This window comes from Panulirus ornatus, chromosome 32, assembly GCF_036320965.1.
Source record: "Panulirus ornatus isolate Po-2019 chromosome 32, ASM3632096v1, whole genome shotgun sequence".
NCBI lineage: Eukaryota > Metazoa > Arthropoda > Malacostraca > Decapoda > Palinuridae > Panulirus > Panulirus ornatus.
Genome location: NC_092255.1, coordinates 20,749,068 through 20,755,482, shown reverse-complemented (window position 1 = coordinate 20,755,482; position 6,415 = coordinate 20,749,068).

The following is a 6,415-nucleotide window of genomic DNA, read 5'->3' as shown; positions in this document are numbered from 1 at the left end:
TGGCCTTGCTTCCACTGTTGGCCTTACTCCCCACTGTTGGCCTTACTCCCCACTGTTGGCTCTTCTCCCCACTGTTGGCCTTACTCCCCACTGTTGGCCTTACTCCCCACTGTTGGCCTTACTACTCCCCGCTGTTGGCCTTGCTTCCACTGTTGGCCTTGCTTCCACTGTTGGCCTTGCTCCCCACTGTTGGCCTTGCTCCCCACTGTTGGCCTTGCTTCCACTGTTGGCCTTGCTCCCCACTGTTGGCCCTGCTCCCCACTGTTGGCCTTGCTTCCCACTGTTGGCCTTACTACTCCCCGCTGTTGGCCTTGCTTCCACTGTTGGCCTTACTACTCCCCGCTGTTGGCCTTGCTTCCCACTGTTGGCCTTACTACTCCCCGCTGTTGGCCTTGCTTCCACTGTTGGCCTTACTCCCCACTGTTGGCCTTACTCCCCACTGTTGGCCTTACTACTCCCCGCTGTTGGCCTTGCTTCCACTGTTGGCCTTACTACTCCCCGCTGTTGGCCTTGCTTCCCACTGTTGGCCTTACTCCCCACTGTTGGCCTTACTCCCCACTGTTGGCCTTACTCCCCACTGTTGGCCTGCTCCCCACTGTTGGCCTTACTCCCCACTGTTGGCCTGCTCCCCACTGTTGGCCCTGCTCCCCACTGTTGGCCTTACTACTCCCCGCTGTTGGCCTTGCTTCCCACTGTTGGCCTTACTCCCCACTGTTGGCCTGCTCCCCACTGTTGGCCTTACTACTCCCCGCTGTTGGCCTTGCTTCCACTGTTGGCCTTACTACTCCCCGCTGTTGGCCTTGCTTCCACTGTTGGCCTTGCTTCCACTGTTGGCCTTGCTCCCCACTGTTGGCCTTGCTCCCCACTGTTGGCCTTGCTCCCCACTGTTGGCCTTGCTCCCCACTGTTGGCCTTACTACTCCCCGCTGTTGGCCTTGCTTCCCACTGTTGGCCTTGCTCCCCACTGTTGGCTCTGCTCTCCACTGTTGGCCTTGCTTCCACTGTTGGCCTTGCTTCCCACTGTTGGCCTTGCTTCCCACTGTTGGCCTTGCTCCCCACTGTTGGCCTGCTCCCCACTGTTGGCCTGCTCCCCACTGTTGGCCTTGCTCCCCACTGTTGGCCTTACTACTCCCCGCTGTTGGCCTTGCTTCCACTGTTGGCCTTACTCCCCACTGTTGGCCTTACTCCCCACTGTTGGCCTTACTCCCCACTGTTGGCTCTTCTCCCCACTGTTGGCCTTACTCCCCGCTGTTGGCCTTGCTCCCCACTGTTGGCCCTGCTCCCCACTGTTGGCCCTGCTCCCCACTGTTGGCCCTGCTCCCCACTGTTGCCCTTGCTTCCCACTGTTGGCCTTGCTTCCCACTGTTGGCCTTGCTCCCCACTGTTGGCCTTACTCCCCACTGTTGCCCTTGCTTCCCACTGTTGGCCTTGCTTCCCACTGTTGGCCCTGCTCCCCACTGTTGGCCTTACTCCCCACTGTTGGCCCTGCTCCCCACTGTTGGCCCTGCTCCCCACTGTTGGCCTTACTCCCCACTGTTGGCCCTGCTCCCCACTGTTGGCCTTGCTCCCCACTGTTGGCCCTGCTCCCCACACTGTTGTTATCTTGTATGGGGTGACGCTCATTGGTTTTAAGGGTGCGGGGTGGGGTGAGGTAGGGGAGGGTGATTGGGGTGTTGTGGTGTAGATGTTGGCCTTGATAATAACCTCCCCAGCACCCATCCTACCACCCCTTACATTATTATAATTACCCCTCTCTCTCTCTCTCTCTCTCTCTCTCTCTCTCTCTCTCTCTCTCTCTCTCTCTCTCTCTCTCTCTCTCTATCTATCTATCTATCTATCTATCTCTATCTATCTGTCTATCTATCTATCTATCTATATCCATCTCTTTATCTCTATCTATCTATCCATATATCTATCTATCTATCTATCCCTCACTCTATGTCCCTCACTTCTTTCAATCTGTTTTTTTTTCAATTTTTCTCTGTTATCGCCTCGACTGCTTTCATGGACCTCCTTCCTCTCCTGCTTTCACGCGCGAGAGAATTCTCTCATGTTCTTTCCTTCTATCACACATTGGTTGGGGGGGGGGCATTGCTTCCTTCACGACCGTCATGCTTTCGCGCGTACTTTCACTTCTTTCATATACCTTCATTACGTCCATGCATTTCTTTCTTTCACATTTATTCATTGTTTTCCTGTGTTATACATTTGAGTGTAGCATATCAGGTTTTCCTGTTTTACGACACACGTCTTATCATTAAACCTACAATGAAGGTTTAATCCCTCCGGTTTAGCTTTGAAAACCATCATTTTGTTTTTTTTTTTTGGTTTAACGTATCGTATAGTTTTGCTGGTAACTTGCCTTATCTTTTTAATGATTATATTTTTCCTTCATTAAAGCGTAGTATAAGGTTTAAGTTCCTGTTTTAATTCAAACGTATGATAAAGGGTTTGATCTTGGGTTTTTTTTCGTATAAAACATCTCAAAATAGAATCATAATAATGTTTATATCTGTTCTGATTCTAAGTTGAGGGTCAGAATCACGTTTAAGGTTTACGTAGGATAAAACATAGAGGATCTCGGAACTGAAACCTGGTTTTATGTGTCCGAAGACTTCTCTCTCTCTCTCTCTCTCTCTCTCTCTCTCTCTCTCTCTCTCTCTCTCTCTCTCTCTCTCTCTCTCTCTCTCTCCCTTCCTTGACCTCAGGGGGAGAACAACAGTATATGTTATATAATCTGGTGTATAAGCAGATCCCTTAACCGGTAGGTGGGAGGGGACACCTTATATAATGGAGGCTTGATTACCCTGCAGCGTTTTCGAGCGTGTTTATGTCGGGTTGTGTTTGGTAATGTGGTGTGTGTGTGTGTGTGTGTGTGTGTGTGTGTGTGTGTGTGTGTGTGTGTGCGTGTGTGTGTGTCACCACCAATACCATATATATATATATATATATATATATATATATATATATATATATATATATATATATATGCCAGCAAACCTGTCTCTTGGCTTCATCCAGACCCATTTCCTGGCTTCCTTCCCTCCTGTCCATCCCCCTTGACCTCTTCTCCATCTCCTTTGACCTCCTCCTCCCCATCCCTCGTGACCTCCTCTCCCTCCCCCTGACCTCCACTCCATCCCTCTGACCTCCACTCCATCCCTCTGACCTCCACTCCATCCTCCTAACCCCCCCCCTCTCCATCCCCATGACCTCCTCTCCATCCCCCTCATGGCCGATCCCTTAACACCCTCCTGACCTCTCCCCTCTCGTGGCTCCCTCCGACGCCCCCTTCCCTCCTAGTTCCTCCATCACCCCCTCCTCCTCTCTCTCTCTCTCTCTCTCTCTCTCTCTCTCTCTCTCTCTCTCTCTCTCTCTCTCTCTCTCTCTCTCTCTCTCTCTCTCTCTCTCTCTCCCCCCCCCCCTTTTTCCCCTCTCCTCCCCTCTCTCTTTGCACCCCACCCCCCGCTGGTGCACGCACCCCCTCCTGCGGTAGCTGAGTGAATCATGTGATCAATATACAGAGGGTAATGATGAGGGTTGTCCCCGGCACTTAACTTTCCTCTGCCCACCATTACATTATCTGCACATTATATCCGACCCACCCCAGGCCTGGCCCACCCTGCCCCCCTCCCTCACGCGCCCAACCCACCCCTCTCCCAGTTCTATCTTGATATTGATTATTACATTGATGGACCTAACCCACCATGAAATTCTTGCATCATCCCTGATATGTGTTCATATATGTATATATATAGATAGATAGATAGATAGATAGATAGATAGATAGATATATTATTTATTTATTATACCCAATCGCCGCTTCCCGCGCCAGCGAGGCAGCGCCAGGAAATAGACGAAGAACGACCCATCCACTCCTATACACATACATACACATATACGCCCATACACGCACACATACATACATATATAAACACACATCAACATATATACGCACACACATACAAAGACATACACATTTATACGCATGCACACATTCACACTTGCTTGCCTTCATCCATTCCTGGCGCCACCCCATCCCACAGGAAACAGCATCCATGTTCGCTGTTTCCCCACAAGAGCGAGGTGGCGTCCAGAACAGACGACTGGCCTCTGAAGGATGAAAGATCCTCATTTGGCTGTTTCCCCTGTTCTTCCTTCTTTTTTGGGGGGGAAAGTAATAAAGGAGGGGAGGATTTCCAGCCTCCCAGCCCTCTTAGTCGCCTTCTAAGACACGGAGGAGATACGTGGCCAGTATTCTGTCTCCTTTATCCCCTAGGATGTGTGTGTGTGTGTGTGTGTGTGTGTGTGTGTGTGTGTGTGTGTCTGTGTGTGTGTGTGCCCAGACCATTGGGGACATAAAGATAGTCATCAATAATTCGTAAAAAAAAAAGAAAAAAGAAATCATTGATACCCCAGTTAGCGACATCCTGTGTGTGTGTGTGTGTGTGTGTGTGTGTGTGTGATTACGTTAAGTGGGTCTCTGGTGCGACAGAGACCATCCCTCCTTATCGCACAGACCACCACTGACCCGGCCGAGGCAGGAAGGAGCGAGGACTGCCACATGTATATCGCGCCCGCCCAAACAAAAGCACAAAGCCACAAATATAACCTCCCGGGTGATCTAAACAATAGAGAGGGAGGGAGAGAGATGGAGGAAGGGAGGGAGAGGGAGAGAGATGGAGGGATAAGTGTGGAGGGGCAGCGGGCGGCCGCGATGGAGACCAATGAATCCGCGCGGGTGGTGACCTCCGACCCTCCTCCTCACCCCCTGACGCTGGCGTATCCTGTAGGGCCGCATCTCCTCCCCCCTCCGTCGTACCTCTACGGGCGTGGTGGACGCCCCTGTGTGACGGGAGCGCCGCCCTTAGCGACGGGTGTGTTGTCATGCCGGGGTCCGTCCACTTATGGCGGCCTCCCGCATGCCGGGGATCCAATTGTTATTTCATAGATTCACTTTCGTTACGTTATCGTTGGGATTACGTTAGTTATATTATCGTTAGGATGACATTAGTTATATTATCGTTATGATGACATTAGTTATATTATCGTTTATGATAACAGTTATATTATCGTTATGATTACATTAGTTATATTATCGTTGTGATTACATTAGTTATATTATCGTTGTGATTACATTAGTTATATTATCGTTATGATTTCATTAGTTATCGTTATGGTTACATTAGTTATATTATCGTTTATGCTTACATATTAGTTATATTATCGTTTATGATTACATTAGTTATATTATCGTTATGATCACATTACTTATAGTTTATGATTACATTAGTTTTATTATCGTTTATGATTAGTTATATTATCGTTTATGATTACATTAGTTATATCATCGTTTATCCTCACATTAGTGATATTACTGGTATAATTGCATTAGTTATATTAGGTGGACGTCGGTATCATTATACACTGAATATTATTTAATGGAATCATAGTCTATCGGGACGATAAGGTACTTAAACCACCACGACGGCCGAGCGTCCTCGATAACTCCCGAGACATCGGGGGAAAAAAAGGGACAAGATAATATACGACGCCAGGCGACCTCAAGGATAACCCGTCGGCGCCGATCGTGGGCGCCAGACGTACGATCACGTGTGGTTAGACAGATGAGCAAGACCCACTGTTGCCTGAGACAAAGCCCCCCTTTTTTTTTTTTTTTTTTTTGCATCACACTTAACACGGCAGGTTTTGTGCGTGCAACACGGCATCCTTAACACAGACGGGTGAAGCAGGACCTACGCTAATTCTGACACCATTGTGTACATAGACCGCTCAACTTAGCGATTCAATCTCTTTTAATCTGAATTTGAGTGTTATAAGATGTAAAATATAAAAGGAAAAACAATATTATAACTGGGGGTCATCAGAGAGGGGCTTGTTCTAGACCAAAACATACGAACACACCTGACTGTAGCTATACAACAACAAACAGATATTACGAAATTAGCGCAAGGAAAGAAAATGGGGCACCGTTTTCTTTGACAGATTTCAGAAGCGTTTCACGATTGCTGTATATGGGACTGGATTACACGACCTGAGGCTGAAACACCTCAAATTTCCACACAGCCGTGAAGGAATGGAAAGATACGTGATTATTATACGCATGGCTACAGAGGAATGGCGCCCAAAACAACATCGAGAAACGAGAAAGGAAGGTTCCAGAATCATCCATTCTGGGGTAGTAATACCCGGGAATATATATATATATATATATATATATATATATATATATATATATATATATATATATATATATATATATATATACATATATTAAGTCAGCGCAGGTACGAGGAGAGGCGATGGACATTTAAAAGAAAACGAGTTTATTGGTTCAGGTCAATCCCGGATGGGTATGGGATGGATGGGTATGGGCGGGATGTCCCGGGCGGATA